Source organism: Cetorhinus maximus, chromosome 26, assembly GCF_964194155.1.
Source record: "Cetorhinus maximus chromosome 26, sCetMax3.hap1.1, whole genome shotgun sequence".
Taxonomy (NCBI): Eukaryota; Metazoa; Chordata; class Chondrichthyes; order Lamniformes; family Cetorhinidae; genus Cetorhinus; species Cetorhinus maximus.
The window spans coordinates 16,588,154-16,608,684 of NC_135904.1; the positions used below are offsets into that span (position 1 = coordinate 16,588,154).

The window sequence follows — 20,531 nt, forward strand, 5'->3', positions numbered from 1 at the left end:
CATTTTCTCCAAACATATGATAAAGAAATTTCCCCACAAGCAAGCAGTATTGTAATTGCTTTGCAGATAGCATCAACAGTTACATAAGCCAAATGATGGAGCCTCACGTGTCAGCCTTGACTCTAAGGCCCCCTTTTGTGCCTCAGCCAAAACGACTTAGGTTCAAACCTACTTGATACTTAAACACAATCTAGGCTGATGCTTCATAGCAGGACTGTCAAGGTTGTCGTTTTTCAAATGGGGCATTAAAGTGAGATGGCGCCTGCCCTCAGGTAGGTGTTAAGGATCCCAACTACTCCATGAAGCAAAATTCTTCCCATGTCCTGGCCAACATTATTCCTCAATCAATGTCACTAAATCTTACTATCTAATCGTTTCTCACTGTTGTTTATGCAACCTTGCCATGCACAAATTGGTTGCCATATTTCCTAACATTAGAACAGTTTGTTTATTGATGTCATCTTCATCTTCATCTCCACCTCCACCTCTATCCGACCTGTGCACCTCTTAGACATTCCAAAGGTCAACTGCATCCAGTCCATTATATCAGTCATGTTTTCTCCTTTGCTTCCCTCTCCTGCCTTTTCCATCGATATTTCCTTCCCATAATCGTCTATCAACTGTTGGCTCTAATGACGTGGCCAAAACATTGCATCCTTTTACCCTGATGTTATGCACTAATTTCCTCTTTTCTTCAGCCACTTCCAGCATTTCCTCATTAGTCTGTCTGTGTACGATATGTGGAACATCCACCTATTTGTCCACATCTTGAATGCATTCAACTTATCAATAGTCTCTTTGTTTGTTGTTCATATCTCCAAAGCTTATAACGTGATAAAATCTAGCACCTCAGCATTCTTTTCCAGAGATTCAGGTTGAGTTTCTACAGTAGCTACACTTGTAAAATAAATTAATTGCCAGTGAAGCACTTTGGGACATCCTTAGATTGTGAAAGGCACAATGTAAAGTTATTTTTAAGCAGCTAATGATTTCAATAAGTGGGCTAAAGTGAAAGTGAACTATAAAGTTTCATTAGTGTTTTTTCCAATGCATTGCTTTTACTGACAAGTCTAATCATTGTAGATTGCTGTCAGGACAATAACATTTTCCTATCCAAAATAGAAAACACGTACTACATATAATGGCTGTCATACAGGAAAATCAAATTAACATCTGGCTCCAAAAAAAAAAGCACCTTTAAAAGTGCCAATTTAACCTCACACCATTAGTTAGAAATTGAAGAACTGCCAGTACCTGAATACTGCAACACTGAATAATGTTAAAATAATAAAATCTTTCTACTGCCCAACCCCAGCACCTGACATTCCATATAACACATCATACTCAACCCTCTCCTCTCTTTTCCACCAAACAAAAAAAGAGACATCAACAGTTTACAAGTGAATACAAGTTTGAATATTATTTGAAGTGTACGTTGATACCTCCTGTGGTCCTTATTCTGAGCATTACTCATATATGGTCATGCCCATGGATCATATCCCCGAATTACTTACGGACATATTGAACTTTTAAGTAAGGCATGCATTTTTTTTAAAAAGGACTTACAAGCAAATGCTGACTGAAACTGTAAAGTAACCACTTGCTGGAAAATTCCTATGTGGATTACACTTGACCAACTAGTCTAGAAAGAACAGAATATCACACCTAAAAAGGTGTTAAGACCTACTTCAGACAGAGGCACTTCAAAGGAAAATATGCAATGCAAAAACTGAACTGCAATCTCCTGTGGTTGCGGAGGTAATAAAGGCTGATTTCCATGTTAGCAGAAACTACTTCCTGTTGAGTTATATCCCAGGCTATGGGCATAAGATGAAAGAAAGCAGTTTCTGGGTAAAAGACGTTTGTTTTTCCCTTCCAAGGATACACAAGAAAAGGGGTTAAAAGCCAACTGCAACACCCTGGTCCGTGTGCTAGTCTGGTGTTCTAGTTCTACTGTGCTAATGTGTGCTGTGAAGGTCACAGTTGGAGAACATCAACTAGGCATTCCTGTGCTAGCAGGTGAAAAAGTGTCTCTCTGACTGCTGGAGACAAGTCACAAGTCAGCAAAGCCAGAGTCGAAAAGGCTCCTCACAGAGGAGCCAAAGGACTGATTCATTTATCTTCAACTTTTATTTTTGGACTCTCTTCTCATTTCTAATCTGCCTGTATGTGTGCTGCATTTTTACTATTTTTTTTCTCGCATTTTAGTAACTAATAAACTCACTCTGGCTCAAGAGAGCCTGGTTAAATTGGCTCCTTTTAAAACATAAATACATTTGGACTGGGAAAAGGTATCCTCGAGGGAAGGGATCCTTTTTAAATTCACTTTGTTGAGGCCAACCAAGGGCTTGAATAAAAAAGGGGAGCCAGTTCATCCCCCCTCACCCGGGAGCATAACGCGGTTGTAACTATACATTTTAGAGTCCTGGTCTTGTGGCTGCTGGACACAATTGCAAAGTTTTCAGGTGACACAAAAATCTCAAAGACGACAGTAACAGATTTCAGGAGGATTGGTGAAATGAGCAGAAAACATGCAGATGCAATTTAAATGAGAAGTATGAAGTGATGCATTTTGATAGGGAAAAATTAGAAGAGACAACATAAACAAAACGGTACAATTTCAAAGGGGATGCAAGGACATGGAGACCCCTGGCTGTACATACACAAATGGTTGAAGGACAAATTGAGAATGCTGATAGTAACATTTTAGATCCTTGGCTTTGTAAACAGCAAAGATTATAAAAATAAGGACATCGTTCTAAACCTGAATATATCACTGGTTAGGCCCCAGATAGAGTATCATGTCCAATTCTGGGCATCACACTTAAGGAAGGACATCAACATCTATGATACCAAAGATGCAGAATCAATTACACAAAGAGACTAGAGAAACAGGGGGGGGTTGCTCTCAAAGCGGGGAAGGTTAAGGGTGATAGGGGTGTTCAAAATCATGCAGGGATTTGATAGAGTGCATAAGGAGAAACTTTTCAGTGGCAGAAGGGCTGGTAAGCAGAGAACTCGGATTTAAATTAAATAGCAGAAGAACTACAGGCAGCATGAAATTTTTTTTTAAAAACGGTGCAAGTTGTTATCCGGAATGCATTGGCTGAAAGGGTGGTGGAAGCAGATTCAATAATAACTTTCAAAAAGATAAATACTTGAAGGAGAACATTTTTCAGGGTTATTGGAAAAAGCAAGGGAATGGATCTAATTGGATAGCTGTTTCAAAGAGCCAGCTTGGGAAACATGGAACAAACGGAAGCATACTTCACAGAAGTCTGCTATGATCTAACACTGATGCCTCAGTTTTTTTTAATTGGAGGACAGAGAGGAGGAGATAAATTATTTCACTTTGGGTGTGTACCAAGCCAGTTTTCTTTCCCATTTCAGATGCTGTGGAGCCTATTTTAAGAGTCCATGTTGTTGCTGGGAGTCTTAGCGACCTCTAGCTCATTTTGGAAATTGAGGATTTTCATTCTGCATCAACTTTTTAAACTGTCCTTTGCAGAACACTTCAGTCCCAAATTCGTTTAGACAAAAATAATTTAAATGTATATAAATAATGCATGCACAGCAATAAATAGACAGATACTCATGGTTTATGTAAATGTGATAAAAATTAATTTGATGTTACGTTGTTCACCAACGTCAGAACTTCATTACATGAAGTTACATGAAACAACCTGATTAGTCCGTATTGAAAAACAGCAAGGACTCCTGGGAATGTGGTGGATAGCATGGTATTGCACTGACTTGGGAGAAAAACTGCAATGGATTAAAACTGTTTGAATTAATGTGTAGAATCATAGAATGATACTCGACAGGAGCCTGCTATTTGTTCCATGGTGCCAATGCTGGCTCTTTGAAACAGCTAATTAGATCCATTCTCTTGCTATTCTCCAGTAAACCTGCAAAATCTTCTCCTTCAAGTGTTTATCTAATAATCAATCTAAATGAGCCAAGCCAGAAAATGGACTTAGCTAAGTAGCCAGCTAACACTGGTTCAGCAGCATGCTTACATTGATTTACCATAGATATTGTTTAAGGAAATGCTTTTCAACATTTAGCTCAGATGCAAAACAATTCTGATTCTTTTTATTTAGCAAGTAGAGAGAGTCTCCAAAGCGATTGCATATACAGTCAATGAAGAGCTTCAGTACTTCTCTTAAATTCTTGGAATTGCACAAGTTACAAAATTAAAACTAGATTCACACAGCCCATAAAGCACTAAACACCCTTCACTTTATTAGAATAGTCATTGACAAGGACGCCTCTCTCTGACAGCCAAAACATTGCTGTAGCAGTTCTCTGTCAGGAACTGGCTATAAGTATGAAGCAAAGCAGAATTAGCCCTGAAAGAACTTAGCACAGGACAGCCTCTGAGGCTGGTGTACAATCCTGCTGTGAACACAAAAAAACAAATGCAATGGAATACAAAGGCAAAATACGGTGGATGCTGGAAATCTGGAAGAAAAACAGAAAATGCTGAAAATACTCAGCAAATCTGGCAGTATCTGTGGAGAGGAAAAACACCTTTCAGGTCGATGACCTTTCATCAGAAAGTATGAGTGTATTTCCAGTATTCTGTGTTTATTTTAAATGCAATGGGATGTTATAGTGAGAACATTCCTATCCAACCCAGTCAGTATCAACATATAAATCAAGGGAAAAACTTCATGTGACAGTATAATAGCAATATTGTCTTAAATACAGAAAGACTTCTGGTTGTAACAAGGTTTTGGTGTTCACATCTCTCATACAGCTTTGTAGGTATCAATATTTTGTGCATTTTGATCATTTCCCAGTTCAGTTCACACTCCCCCAGTTTGGAAAAAATACTTTCAAATGTTTTAGATCAAAGGCACTAAAAGTCGGGGTATCATGGATTAAAGATAATTTCCATGCTCCAGTAATACAATTCCTGAAATCAGTCATTTGGTAGTACAGAATTTGAGTATTGCTGGAAAAAAGACATTTTCTCAAAGCTTTTCGTCTTGCACACATCAGGACATTTCTCAAGAACACAAATCCAAGGGAGACAACAAATTTATACTGTATGAGTGGAGTGCTGATTGGTTGGCAAGTAGGCTCTGATTGGTAGAGGCGTTGCCATGGGGAGTGCACCAGTTGATGGTGACTGAGTTAACTGCCAAGCACTGTTTGAAATTTAAACCAGGCAGCTTGACTCCGCTTGGTCAAGGTATAGCCCTGAAGAATAAACCAGCAAATAGCTGCCGCTTATTTTCTTTAGTTACATAGTGTATGTACATGTTCTTTCTGTCTGCAAAGAACAGGCCCTGTGTATTTCCGTTTCTTCCCCCTCTCTTTTGTTTTTCCAATAATTTATATAGATTTTTCTTTTCCCACCTATTTCCATTATTTTTAAATGTATTCCACCCTCTGTTTATTTCACCCCACCCCCACTAGAGCTACCTTGCTTGTCCTGCTCTCCACTCTTAATTAGCACATTCTTTTAGATAATATCATCACCTTCAACAACTCTTTGTTCTTTTGCCTGTGACATCTTTTGGTTATCTCCTCCTATCACTGTTTGCTTGTCTCAACAACCCCAAACCCCCTTCTTCCCCCCGCCCCCCCTTAAACCAGCTTATATTTCACCCCTTTCCTATTTCTACTTAGTTCTGTTGAAGGGTCATGAGGACTCGAAACGTCAGCTTTGCTCTTCTCCGCCGATGCTGCCAGACCTGCTGAGTTTTTCCAGGTATTTCTGTTTTTGTTTTGGATTTCCAGCATCCGCAGTTTTTTGTTTTTATCTGTGTTTAATTGACTGCCACTTCTCTTCAAGAAATGCCTACCTTGAAGAAGTTTTGTTCTACTCTCCGTCAGGATTTTCGAATCTCTCTTTTGCCTTGTTCACCTTCATTGCTTTCCATTTCTCTCCTGGTGTTTGACAAGGTGTTTACTAAAACTCGCTTTCACAGCAATATTTCCTTTCTCAGTGACTGTCTCCGTCTCCGGCTTACCCCACGTGGATTTCAACTGAAATTCCATCCCTCATGTTTCGAACCCACCCAGGATTAGAGGTATCTCCGGGACATAAAACGTTTCTCGGACTGCTGTTCCCGTCGCATTCTGAGATCCACACTCAGTGCCATGCGCCGCCATATGAACACACTCGACCTCTCCCTCCAGCAGCACCGCCGCACCCTTTTTCAAAGCTGTGCGTGCCCCCAGTTTCATTTTATTCTTTATCTCATCCGACGCCTCAACAAGAAACTTTTTCTCTTTCTCTCAAGTGCTAAGGAACGCAAGCTCCAACAACTCATCGACACCAACACCCATCCAGGACCCTCCACCCCTGCCTGTCCCTCCGTCCCCACCCCATCTTCCAATCCCAGCCCCAGCCGTGTATTCACTATACCCCCTGACCTTCTTCTCTCCGACGCTGAATGTTCAGTGCTCAGCAAAGGACTTAGTTTCATACCCTTACACCCTTATCTCAATGAATTTCGGGCTTGGCACGATGCCGAACTCTTCTTCCGCCGCCTTCGTCTCCGTGCTCACTTCTTTGGGCAGGAGTCCTCTCCCCGTTCAACAGATCTTTTACCCACATCCAATATTCTCCCTCCACCTGGACCCCTCTCTCTGGATTCTTACCTTCTCTTGATCTTTTCACTGAGAACTGTCGGCATGACATTAGTCGTCTCAATTTCTCTGCGCCTCTCACCCATTCTAACCTGTCTCTCTCTGAACTTACTGCATTCCGTTCTCTCAGGTCCAACCCTAACATTGTCATCAAACCCGCTGACAAGGGTGGTGCTGTTGTTGTCTGGCGCACTGACCTCTACCTCGCGGAGGATGAGCGTCAACTTGAGGACATTTCCTCTTACCTCTCCCTGGACCATGACCCCACCACTGAACATCAAGCCATTGTTTCCAGGACTGTCACTGACCTCATCTCCTCTGGAGATCTTCCTTCCACAGCTTCCAACCTGATAGTCGCCCAACCTTGGACGGCCCGCTTCTACCTCCTCCCCAAAATCCACAAACAGGACTGTCCCGGCAGACCGATCGTGTCAGCCAGTTCCTGCCCTACGGAACTCATTTCTCGCTATCTTGACTCCCTCCTCTCTCCCCTTGTCCAGTCCCTTCCCACCTACATCCGTGATTCCTCTGACACCTTACGTCACATCAATAATTTCCAGTTCCCTGGCCCCAACCGCCTCCTCTTCACCATGGATGTCCAATCCCTCTACACCTCCATCCCCCACCAGGATGGTCTGAGGGCTCTCAGCTTCTTTCTCGAACAGAGGCCCGAACAATCCCCATCCGCCACTACTCTCCTCCGTCTTGCTGAACTTGTTCTCACACTGAACAATTTCTCCTTTAACTACTCTCACTTCCTCCAAATAAAAGGTGTGGCTATGGGTACCCGCATGGGCCCCAGTTATGCCTGTCTCTTTATGGGGTATGTGGAACATTCCTTGTTCCAGTCCTACTCCGGCCCCATCCCACAACTCTTTCTCTGGTACATCAATGATTACTTCGGCGCTGCTTCATGCTCTTGTCTGGACCTGGAAAAATTTATTAATTTTGCTTCCAATCTCCACCCCTCCATTATTTTCACATGGTCCATCTCTGACACTTCCCTTCCTTGACCTCTCTGTCTCAATTTCTGGTGATAGACTGTCCACCAATATCCATTACAAGCCTACCGACTCCCACAGCTACCTCGACTACAGCTCCTCACACCCCGCTTCCTGTAAGGACTCCATCCCATTCTCTCAGTTCCTTCGCCTCCGTCGCATCTGTTCTGATGATGCTACCTTCAAAAACAGTTCCTCCTTCTTCCTTAACCGAGGTTTTCCACCCACGGTAGTTGACAGGGCCCTCAACCGTGTCCGGCCCATCTCCCGCGCATCCGCCCTCATGCCTTCTCCTCCCTCCCAGAAACATGATAGGGTCCCCCTTGCCCTCACTTATCACCCCACCAGCCTTCGCATTCAAAGGATCATCCTCTACCATTTCCGCCAACTCCAGCGTGATGCCACCACCAAACACATCTTCCCTTCACCCTCCCCCCCCCCCCCCCCCGCCCCCACCCCGGTGGCATTCCGTAGGGATCGTTCCCTCCGTGACACCCTGGTCCACTCCTCCATCACCCCCTACTCCTCAACCTCCACCTACGGCACCTCCTCATGTAAACGCAAAATATGCAACACCTGCTCCTTCACTTCCTCTCTCCTCACCGTCCAAGGGCCCAAACACTCCTTTCAAGTGAAGCAGCATTTCACTTGCATTTCCCCCAACTTAGTCTACTGCATTCGTTGCTCCCAATGTGGTTTCCTCTACATTGGAGAGACCAAACGCAGACTGGGTGACCGCTTTGCAGAACACCTTCGGTCTGTCTGCAAGCATTACCCAGACCTCCCTGTCGCTTGCCATTTAACACTCCACCCTGCTCTCTTGCCCACATGTCTGTCCTTGGCTTGCTGCATTGTTCCAGTGAAGCACAACGCAAACTGGAGGAACAGCACCTCATCTTCTGACTAGGCACTTTACAGCCTTCCGGACCAAATATTGAGTTCAACAACTTTAGATCTTGAACTCCCTCCTCCATCCCCACCCCCTTTCCGTTTCTTCCCCCTCTCTTTTTTTTTTCCAATAATTTATATAGATTTTTCTTTACCCACCTATTTCCATTATTTTTAAATGTATTCCACCCTCTGTTTATTTCACCCCACCCCCACTAGAGCTACCTTGCTTGTCCTGCTCTCCACTCTTAATTAGCACATTCTTTTAGATAATATCACCACCTTCAACACCTCTTTGTTCTTTTGTCTGTGACATCTTTTGGTTATCTCCTCCTATCACTGCTTGCTTGTCCCAATAATCCCCTCCCCACCCCCCGCCTAAACCAGCTTATATTTCACCCCTTTCCTATTTCTACTTAGTTCTGTTGAAGGGTCATGAGGACTCGAAACGTCAACTTTGCTCTTCTCCGCCGATGCTGCCAGACCTGCTGAGTTTTTCCAGGTATTTCTGTTTTTGTTTTGGATTTCCAGCATCCACAGTTTTTTGTTTTTATCCCTGTGTATTAATATACGTTGCTTCTTGCGAAATATCCTGAGTGTAAGATGAAGAGCTTCAACAAAAATGTCTTTTTTTTAAGCAATTCCTAAAAAAGCACATGTAGTGGATCCAGACAGGCAATAAAATTGTGCTACTTGCAAACTATTTACACATCCTGGAAGAGCTATTCAATGGACATTCTGATATTGTATTCGATAACCAAAATATCGACTTTTCTAATTGTATTTCAAATGCTAACACCGGAATTCTATGATTAATCATGCTCAAATTTGCATTTATATCAATAGTTATGCAGAAGTTCCAGCACATCCAAAGTTTAAACTATTTGAAACCAGCGAATACTGGTGGTCAACCAGTTGCAAGTGACTTATCCTTACTGTGTACACATTATTTTCCATTACCAACCAGCAGCATAATGGCAGAGTTTAGCTTTAAAAGGTTAAAGATCAAGTTAAACATTGAACAATACTGCACAATATTGTACAAGGTTACAGTTTGGTATGTTTACCCCACAGCTGCTCAACAGCCCCACAGAAAAGTTAGTGAGGAAGTACAAGTGGATAAAGTAAACGCCCAAAATAAGAAGAATGAAAGGTCAAGCAGTAAGTGGTTTACGCAGAAATAGATACATTTAAATGCAAATATCCCCCAAAAGTAGTGACTGGCACTGTATTTTGGGAAAGGACTGGAAAGGGGAAAAAAGCTTGAACTCATGACACAGGCCAATTTCATTGCACTTAAACGGCTACCCAATGCAATGTTTAATGGTATGCACAGCATACACTGTATTACTTAGGCTAGAAGTATCCAACACATGGCTGTGTCTCCAAATCTAATCCAAAAACTATCACCATTTTGCCCCATTCTCACCTTAAGGACATCGTCTTTTCAACAGCATATCCACATAGCTTCAGCCCTTCAAATTTCCAGGGTGTTGAAGAAGGGGGTGGGGGTGGTTTTTTTTAATGCACTGGCAGACTTGCATTGTACACTGGGGTTGCAATGTGTGCGTATGCAGGACTTGCATTTTTTGTCTATTGGCGGGGGGGGGGTGGTGTCGGTCTCAATTTTTGTCCATCAGGATTTGATCTTGTACAACAAAATAAGTAGGCTCGCATTTCTGGATAACCACACAGACCACTCTCGTTTTGACACACATTCTGACACTAGTTTTCAAAATGTTAGGTGTCCCTGATTTAAAAGTATGCATCCATTTAGTTGCTGTATCATAAATGTGTCAACTTTCTAAGTATGAGGGGGGGCTGGAAATTAGATTTCCCTTTACAGTTTGACTGGTTGCCAGTAACCAAAAATATGCATAACGATCACATAACCAGCTAGGGAACGGATGTTCTGAGGAACAATGAAACTCAATAAATTATAATGGTGAACCAAGACTGTTAGCTTTCACAACTTTAAAAAAAAATCTCAAGGATCAGAAAATGAACAATGGTGCTAGGGATCATATGGAGCTTTTTATACTCAGTAGACTAAAGCAGTTTGATAGCAGAAAGCTCAGATTTCAGCTCTGGAAATGTTCAGTTGAACAGATGTTACAGCTAAAGAAAGCACTAAAACAATTTTTTTTTGAAAATTGGAATCACATGCATCAGGTTCCAAATGAGAGTTTGTTCCCTGCCAGAAACATTATCTAACAGTCCCACCCAAAATTTGTGCAATTTCCAAAGCTACTTATTTTGCTTGTATATAAAATATAATTAACTGATCAAATCACTGTCCTTCCCAAAAAGATTGCTTTCAGTGGCCTACAAATTTCTGATGTTACGTTAAGGAACTCTCTCAAAAGGGAACAGACAACAGAATCTTGTAAGAGCCAGGTTCCACATGTTTGCAAAAGTACCAGTCTTGTACTGGTACAAAGTCACTGCTTTTGCAGTTATCAGAGTTTTGAACTAACTGCTCCAGTCAAGGTGAGAAAGAAAAAAGGTAAAGAAGCAAACTGAGCCATGGGATACAATTTACGCCACACTAATGAATTTTCAAGTTATGGTCAGCACCACAATAAAATATAGATCATATTGCATGTGCAGTTATAAACACAAGATAAACAAATTTAAATTTTAAAAGCAACTACACCGATTATATATGCAGATGTTTGATAAACTTTTGCCATAATGCGCTCTAGTTTTACCTACTACTGACACAAGTATGAATTGAGGTGTGTTTTGCATTATAGTTTAAAGCACTGATGAACAAAAAATTTCAGCAACTATTCAATATTAAACTTGAGGTTTCAATAATACCAAGATTAGAGTCAAAGGTTTTGGATTTTTGTCTCAGTCGTGTTATTTATGGAATTCCTTTTAGATGTCAATATACCATTGAATGTGAAAGTTGCCCTACAAGAAAACTTGGGTGGGAGGGGGGGGGGGGGGGGGGGGTGGAAGAGTGTGGAGGGAGCAACTACACCAGCCTGTTTTGACTAAATTATGTTTTAAAACAGAAGTTTGTAAATTGTTAAACTTGGATATAAAAGCTTAGTATTAATGGCAATTTATTTTTACTGGATCACTTTCTAAAACTGCGAGTAGCAATATTTCTGTATTCTACACATATATGGAGCGTTCCATGTTATTTTAGCATTTAACTCAACAACGTAATTTTGTCCATTAGGACATCCATATGTGGAAAGCGGTAATAATTTACAGAAACTAAACATCTGAATCCTGTAGGACTAAGTAACTTGTGAGCAGCATGGGCGGCAAGCAACTTAGGTCACTTTAAATGTATAAATTTTAGTTTGCAAGTTTGCTCTCTTCTGTACTTGTGGAAGCCAGTTTTGCTTTTAGCTTTGCAATCCACTTTGATTAGTTATAAACATTAAGCTTATTGCCCATTATAGTCTTTCAATTCACAACTTACCTTTTCATCAGCCAAACTGAACAAACTAGTTCAGTATTGAATATTTTCCTTAATTTCTATTGTAGAATTAGATTCCCACCTTTGGTCGCACCCATGAAGATAAAGTGATGCTCAGTTAGAATATCAACAGTTCATTGTATTCTGAGATGAGTCACACTCAGTGACTCATCTTAATGCAAGTACAAAAACAGAAATACCTGGAAAAACTCAGCAGGTCTGGAGAAGAGCAAAGTTGACGTTTGGAGTCCTCATGACCCTTCAACAGAACTAAGTAAAAATAGGAGAGGGGTGAAATATAAGCTGGTTTAAGGGGGGGGGTGGTTGTTGGGACAAGCAAGCAGCGATAGGAGGAGATAACCAAAAGATGTCACAGACAAAAGAACAAAGAGGTGTTGAAGGTGGTGATATTATCTAAAAGAATGTGCTAATTAAGAGTGGCTAGCAGGACAAGCAAGGTACAGATAGCTCTAGTGGGGGTGGGGTGAAATAAGACTAAAAGGGCATAAAAGGTATAGATAAATGATCAGTGGAATACATTTAAAAATAATGGAAATAGGTGGGAAAAGAAAAATCTATAAAAATTATTGGAAAAAACAGAAAGGATGGGGAAGAAACGGAAAGGGGGTGGGGATGGAGGAGGGAGTTTAAGATCTAAAATTGTTGAACTCAATATTCAGTCCGGAAGGCTGTAAAGTGCTTCGTCGGAAGATGAGGTGCTGTTCCTCCAGTTTGCGTTGAGCTTCACTGGAACAATGCAGCAGGCCAAGGATGGACATGTGGGCATGAGAGCAGGGTGGAGTGCTGAAATGGCAAGCGACAGGGAGGACTGGGTCACGCTTGCAGACAGGTCTGTGGCAGCCAATTGGTACATAGCAAGCTCCCACGAACAGCAATGTGATAATGACCAGTTGCTGTGTATTTTAGTGATGCTGACTGAGGAGTAAATATTGGATAGACCAGCAGGGATTGCTCCCTGCTTTTCTTCGAAATTGATCTTTTACATCTAGCTGAGAGCAGATGGGGCCTCGGTTTATCATCTTATCTGAAAAACAGTACCTCTGACAGTGCAGCACAGCCTGGGATTTGTGCTCAAGTCTCTGGATTGGAATTTGAACCTATAAACAACAATATGATAATGACCAGATAATCTATTTTTGTGATGTTGTTTGAGGTGAATATTGGCCAGGACACTGGCGATAACTCCCTTGCTCCTCTTTGAAATAGTGCCATGGAATATTTTGCCCCAACCTGAGAGGGCATATTGGGCCTTGGTTTAACGTCTCATCTGAAGGGATGCTCAACTCAGTCACAAGGCTGTGGCTTCAAGTCCCACTCAGAGACTGGAGTACAATGCAGTACTAAAGGAGTTCTGTACTCCTAGAAGTGCCGACTTTTGGATGAGATGTCTTCTTTCTAAGGTGGATGTAAAAGATCCCATGATTATTTAAGACAAGAAAGGAAGTTACCACTAGAGTACTATCCCTGGAGTCCTGGCCAATACTTAGCCCTCAATCAGCATCACAAGAACAGATTACCTAGTCAGTATCACACTGCTGTTTTTTGGCTGCTATTTTTTCTAAATTACATTAATTTTAAATTACATAATGTAGTACTTCAAGTACTGCATCAGCTGTAAAGCACTGTGCGACGACATCCTAAAGTTGTGAAAGTTGCTAGATAAATGCATGCCTTTTTCCCCCCAGTTATTCTGCAGCTTCAGTCTTCAAACCATTTCACTTGACCTCAATCAACATTAATTAAAACATTAATTAAATAACTAAAAATATGCCGGAGTATTAAAAGATGATCCTTTCATAAGTTCACAGTAACATTTGAAATGCTTTTGGCCAGAAGTTCCTTCTCCTTCTGAGTGTATTAGCTAGTAAGTACAACAGGGAATTATACTATTGGCACTGGTTTGAAACCAGCACCTGCTGATATGAGTACAGAAACAGATCAGTTTTACTTCCATTTTGTTTTGGTCTTTGATCAAACTGAGTTCTGCTTACATGTATTTTAAGTGAGCTCTATACCTGCATCTAAATGATGGCTACAATTGAACGTTAAAGACTAATTGTCCCATCAGCTCCAACATTAACAGCAAAGTTTAAAAAGTTTCTGCAGTCTACTGGGTTGCCTGGGAGCTTAAAATTTTAGCTCACATCATCTGTATTATAATACACATTCGAATTACACTCTATAGATTGGATCAATGCAAAGCTGAAACTAGCTCCTGTCAATAAACTGCATAATATAACTGACATTTTCCATTAATAACAGGGGCTGTTGGTAACTGCATTTATTGTAAAATGCATCTAGTATCCTGATTTTGCAGAAAAAGTATTTTTAAGTGTCAATACCTTCAAATGACACTGCAGCTTAAATTTTTCAACATTAACTGTAAGTAGGGCATTTTGGCTTAGAGCATTTAGTTTTACATGAATCTTTTGTTTTCATTGTGTTCAAAGGAAATTACTAAAGTGCTTAAAATTTAGCAAGATATCTATTGATTGTGAGTCTTTGTCAGATTGTAAACCGTTACTAGAACTCTGGATCTCACTACCCTCACATGTATCCACGATTCCATTTGAAATGAGTCACAATGCAAGTAATGGTATACACGTTGCTACATTTAGTAACAAAAACAGGTCTTAAAAGTTTGAAAAAAAAGCCATTGTGTAAAATTTATGTGATTTGATGGCTTATTGATTGAGAAGTTTAAACCTTTTCTTGGGTTCAGTACACACAGCTGCAGCCACTCCCTCAACTGATTACTACATACGATCAGACGCCAAATAAAAGCAAAACAATCGTGATTCCAAGTTTACTTAGTACGTAACAATCAGACCATGAATTCTTGGATTAATCACAGATGGAGATGCAAACACTCGCTGCAGCTTCAAGATAGTTCCTCTTATCCCTAGCCTTCCCATTGACCCTCTCCTACCCCACAATATCTGACAGATGTTATTTGCTCTGCACAGCAGAGATCCGACAGAATTTTCTGGTCTGTATAAATCAGTATCACACAAGGCAGTGAATTATAGCCGTATGGAAGAAGCTAACATTCTTTAAAAAAACTGACACTTATTTAAACAAAGAAACTTCTGTAGGACAGACTCTTTTACAGGGCCCACTGACTTCAAGCTGGGGAAATCATAGATACAGTTGTATCAGTTGTCAGTAAGCCTGCTAAGCAAGTTAATAGTTGTGCACGTTTAGACACTTATGTTCACATACAAGAATGGCTGTGGAACCCCTTTTGATTAGCCAATTTTAGAATACTGCTCGGCCCACAATACTCCACTAAATTAACTTAAGCATGACAAATACCAGTTTAGAATTGAAGCCAGCCTCCATGCTGGTGCTCAACATCTCTTCCCTTCATTAAGAGTTATGTGAGCATTATAGCTGAAGTGAAGGGTCAATCCTCCATTTCAACATTCCTGATTTTACATCGTTCCACCATTGGTGGCCATGCCTTCAGTTGCCTAGCCCTAAGCTTAGAAACACTCGCCCTACAACTCTCAGCCTCTTAAGCTCACTTTCCTCCTTTAAGAGGCTTAAACCTACCTCCAAGCCACACGAGGAGGTATAAGGTCAGATGTCCAAAAGCTTGCTCAGTCTCATATTTTGTTTTACAAAGCTCCTGAAATGTCTTGGGACATTTTATTACTTTAAGGGTGCTATATAAATACAGGTTGTTCTTGTTTAGTGTTGAATAGGTTAGCTTTTCCCAGACAAAAAAAGCATTAAATATTATTGACACTGAAGTAACTCTTCAGGAGCCCCAGTTGGCTCTTGTTTGGTTTGGTTTCAATGCACTGTAGAACACAAACTCATTTATGGAATATTCCAAGTCATTTGAAGTGCAGTGTCACTTTTATACAAGACCACGGTCCCCCATGTGGTCAGAGAACAAGAACTCAAAACGTACACATTGTACAGATCACATATATAGCCTTTGCTGCCACCAAGATGGACATTAGTTGACACTAACATTTTACAATTGTCAGCTGTGGCTCAGTTGGTAGGGCTTTCACCCGTGTCAGATGATTGTTGGTACAAGTCTCACTCCAGGACTTCAGCATTACAATCTAGGTTGACACTCCAATGCAGTACTGCGGGAGTGCTGCATTTAGAGGTGTCACCCTTCAGATGAGACGTTAAACTAAGGCCCAATATGCCCTCTCAGGTTGGGGCAAAATATTCCATGGCACTATTTCAAAGAGGGGCAAGGGAGTTATCGCCAGTATCCTGGCCAATATTCATCTCAAACAACATCACAAAAATAGATTATCTGGTCATTATCATATTGTTGTTTATAGGTTCAAGTTCCAATCCAGAGACTTGAGCACAAATCCCAGGCTGTGCTGCACTATCAGAGGCACTGTCTTTCAGATAAGATGATAAATCGAAGCCCCATCTGCTCTCAGCTAGATGTAAAAGATCAATTTCGAAGAAAAGCAGGGAGCTATCCCTGCTGGTCTATCCAATATTTACTCCTCAGTCAGCATCACTAAAATACACAGCAACTGGTCATTATCACATTGCTGTTCGTGGGAGCTTGCTATGTACCAATTGGCTGCCACAGACCTGTCCGCAAGCATGACCCAGACCTCCCTGTCGCTTGCCATTTCAGCACTCCACCCTGCTCTCATGCCCACATGTCCATCCTTGGCCTGCTGCATTGTTCCAGTGAAGTTCAACGCAAACTGGAGGAACAGCACCTCATCTTCCGACTAGGCACTTTACAGCCTTCCGGACCGAATATTGAGTTCAACAATTTTAGATCATGAACTCTCTCCTCCATCCCCACCCCCGTTCCGACCCTCCCCCCCCTTTTTTTCCTTTTTTTTTTCCAATAATTTATATAGATTTTTCTTTTCCCACCTATTTCCATTATTTTTAAATGTATTTCCATCCATTATTTTATCTCTACCTTTTAGCCCATTTCGATTCCTTCACCCCACCCCACCCCCACTAGGGCTATCTGTACCTTGCTTGTCCTGCTTTCTACCCTTAATTAACACATTCCTTAGATAATATCACCACCTTCAACACCTCTTTGCCCTTTTGTCTATGACATATTTTGGCTATCTCCACCTATCACTGACCCTCTATCCAGCTTTACCCTCCCCCCACCCCCTTAAACCAGCTTATATTTCATCTCTTTTCTATTTTTACTTAGTTAACTGTGCTCCTCTCCGCAGATGCTGCCAGACCTGCTGAGTTTTTCCAGGTATTTTTGTTTTTGTTTTGGATTTCCAGCATCCGCAGTTTTTTGCTTTTATCCAAGTTACAATTTGTTTCATTAAATGATTACTAAAGTAACCAGATAAAGGGCAACAATGTTTCACAGTTGCATTATGCCATGAGATTGTCTTGCACTAATAAAGAACATCTCCAGTTTTACCAGAAGACAACAGGATTCTACCAGGTGTTGCACAAATTTATTTGCAAGGTCCTCAAGATGGTTCACCATCTGTGGGTCAACTGAAGCAGATTTCCATCCATGCCATAGCTAACCACCGTGAAACCAAGTCTATATGAAGATATTTGCTCACTGCTCAAGAATAATAGATGGAAAAAATGCACCATGAAAGGAATGAAAACAAAAATTAAGGTAATGATAAAGCGATGGAAATGGGGCTACAAGATAAACATGAAATAATGCACCTGTAACTTGTAGCCACCCTATAAAGGAAAAAGAAAAGGAAAATTTTCAACTGTAAAATTATCTAGCACTACTGGAATCTTAAATTAAAACAGGACTCCAAAGTAACTAGAATGCGTCCTCCCAGGACCCTGATTATTCACAAGATGTGTCTAAGAGTCTGAAATGTTACATATTTACACATTCTTTAGTTTATTTTACAGAGAACTTAAATAACTTTTTTTAGGCTTGAGAGAGATGGTTCTCTTGTGCTCAGCCCCAAAGTCCAGTAGAGCCCTGTAATCAAATTCTCACTCACGACAATGGAGTGTAACAGCACTGTCCATTGATTAAACAGAAATTCTTGCTACTGTAACATAAACAGAAAATACTTGTGTCACTTAGACACATCGTGAGATTAATCAGGGTCCCTGGAGGACACATTCTAGTTATTTTGAAGTCCTGTTTCAATTTAAGATTGCAGTAGTGCCAGTTCATTTTACAGTTGAAAAATTTCCTCTTTTTCCTTTCTAGGTCTTCAGATAACAGTTTAAGTTACAAACTACAGAACAGGTTTATTAAAAGTAAACAAACAGTAGCCTTAGGCATAGTAACTGGCGCTATTTTATAAACTTTTAACTCATACTCCCTTCTTGGGTGCTTGATTGGCACCCCGTCCACAAGCATTTACTCCCTCCAACACTGACGCACAATGGCAGCAGTATGTACAATCTACACTACAGGAACTCACCAAGGCTCTTTAGACAGCACTGTCCTAACCCACAACCTCCACCACCTAGAAAGACAAAGGCAGCAGTTGCATGGGAACATCACCACCTGGAAGTTTCCCTCCAAGCCACACACCATCCTGACTTGGAACTATATCACTGCTCCTTCACCATCACTGGGTGAAAATCCTGGAACTCCCTCCCTAACAGCACTATGGGTGTACCTACATCACATGGACTACAGCGATTCAAGAAGGCAGCTCACTACCACCTTCTCAAGGGCAATTAGGGATGGGCAATAAACGCTGGCCCAATAAAAAAAATTAAGGGTCCTGATTTTGCAGTAGTGATAACAGCAAAAACTGTTGACATTTGCCATCATTACGCCATGAAACTGACAGCAAATTCTGGGGTCTGCATGTGTGCAGTTAGTCACTTAAATCAAGAAGCTGGTGCCATAGGTTCTATGCATTTCTAGAGGTGTGCTGTTCAGGTCTCCCCAGACTCAAATTCAATGGACTAATAAGCACTCCCATCTTCTTAGCCTCTCTGTTTAAAAACTCTAGAAGACGTTACACCTTTTTGAATGAAGTGTAATTGGGTTTTTAAAGATGTACTAAGTTCTTAATTACTGCTAAACAGCCTCACAGAGTAATTTCATATTTGCAGAATATCAAATTTCTCCATTATAAGAAATTCCACTTTTTAAAAAAAAGTAGAGATGACATTTCTGCTTCAACCCTAATCCCTTGTATATGCCCTGATCATATTTTGCACTAAATTTTAAACTAAAAGTGCAGAGGTTCAACGTTTTTACTTTGTGGTTTGCTGTCAGTGAAAATACTTCAATGTGATTGACTGCTTATCTGCTTGATGACATCACTGCTGCTGGATGCCCAGAGATACCTTTGACTTGGCACCAGATTCAAACAGACATTGAAAAAAGGAAAAGTGTGCACCACAGAGATTGCTAGATCTTTGCAGGCAGTTTTCTTACTGCCTAGGTCAATGGTTAGTGCCTTTACTTCACCACTAACTGTAAAATCTGGCTAAAATGACAATACCTTTTAACAACATGGGTCATATTAAACCTTGATTGCCCTCTGCACTGTACTTTCACTCTTATACACAAGTATTTGTAATGGCTCTAGAACATTGAGGCCACTTCCACAATAACTTGAGTCCAACGAACCAAGAACTGGTGGACAGGGATGCTATTGGGATTATCATCCTGCTGGTCTCCTTTGATCTCCAGGGAGTGGAGATTATTTGACAGAAATGTCTCACATTTGAATACAACTGTCTAGAAGGAAATATTTCCTAAAGTACCTATGTAAGCACCAAGAAACAGAATAATGATGGCAATCTAGGCTTCTAACATAATCTACCATTTATAGAACACAGCAAGACATGAAGTTGCAAGTAGCATATCAAAACATGAAGCATTCTATCATTAGTGATTTAATTATCTGATTTTGTATATTCAGCTAAACTGTAAGATAACTGAAGTGACTAGCCAGTCGAACTTTCATTCAAAAACGTGAGGAAATTCCTTACCTACCATACTGATCACTCATTGTGGATGCCATTTAATATCAAATACACTTGAGAAATCTTACTGCCTACAGATTCTAAACAGCTGATGCTAAAGCCAAGCACCGTGAGAATATGATGTGCAACCATCAAGTGTTTAAACTTTGGTGCTCATGTCTTCACTTTATATTGTAAAACCCAAACAATGCCATTGCCATTAGTCACCAAGGTTTTTCTTGAATTGGTATTTTTCCTGGTATCCTCGATTATCTCATATCACTTTCAAATGTAACTGTCACATCAAGATCAAGTCCACCATCATAGCTTTTAGCCCAATGCACCCTAGAAAGTCAGCTAACCATTACATACACTAATTGCACATTTCTAATTGTCACTATGAGCACCATCAATGGCAGATTTAAGGAAATACGGCCAAAAACGACACTCCTTACTATGAAGGATTCAACACAACACCTCATATTATCCTCGCTTCTGCTGAATTCCACACCTTCACTTACGCGTCAGTAGCCTACTTAAAATTATTTTCTCATACTGTAATTCCTCAGCATTTCATTAATAGCAGCAATAATAATGTTCACAAAACTTCTGAAGTACAGGATTCTTATTCTCAGATCTTCCCTAAACCTTACCCAAGGAATAGAAAAATGCAGGAGGTC

The 20,531-nt window shown here is 40.8% G+C and overlaps 1 protein-coding gene across 3 annotated transcripts in view; it reads right to left on the bottom strand.

Moving 5' to 3' along the window:
* The window catches only part of tmod2 (tropomodulin 2), a 66,415-nt gene that overhangs the window by 36,757 nt on the left and 9,127 nt on the right, over positions 1 to 20,531 (bottom strand). The window lies entirely within an intron of this gene.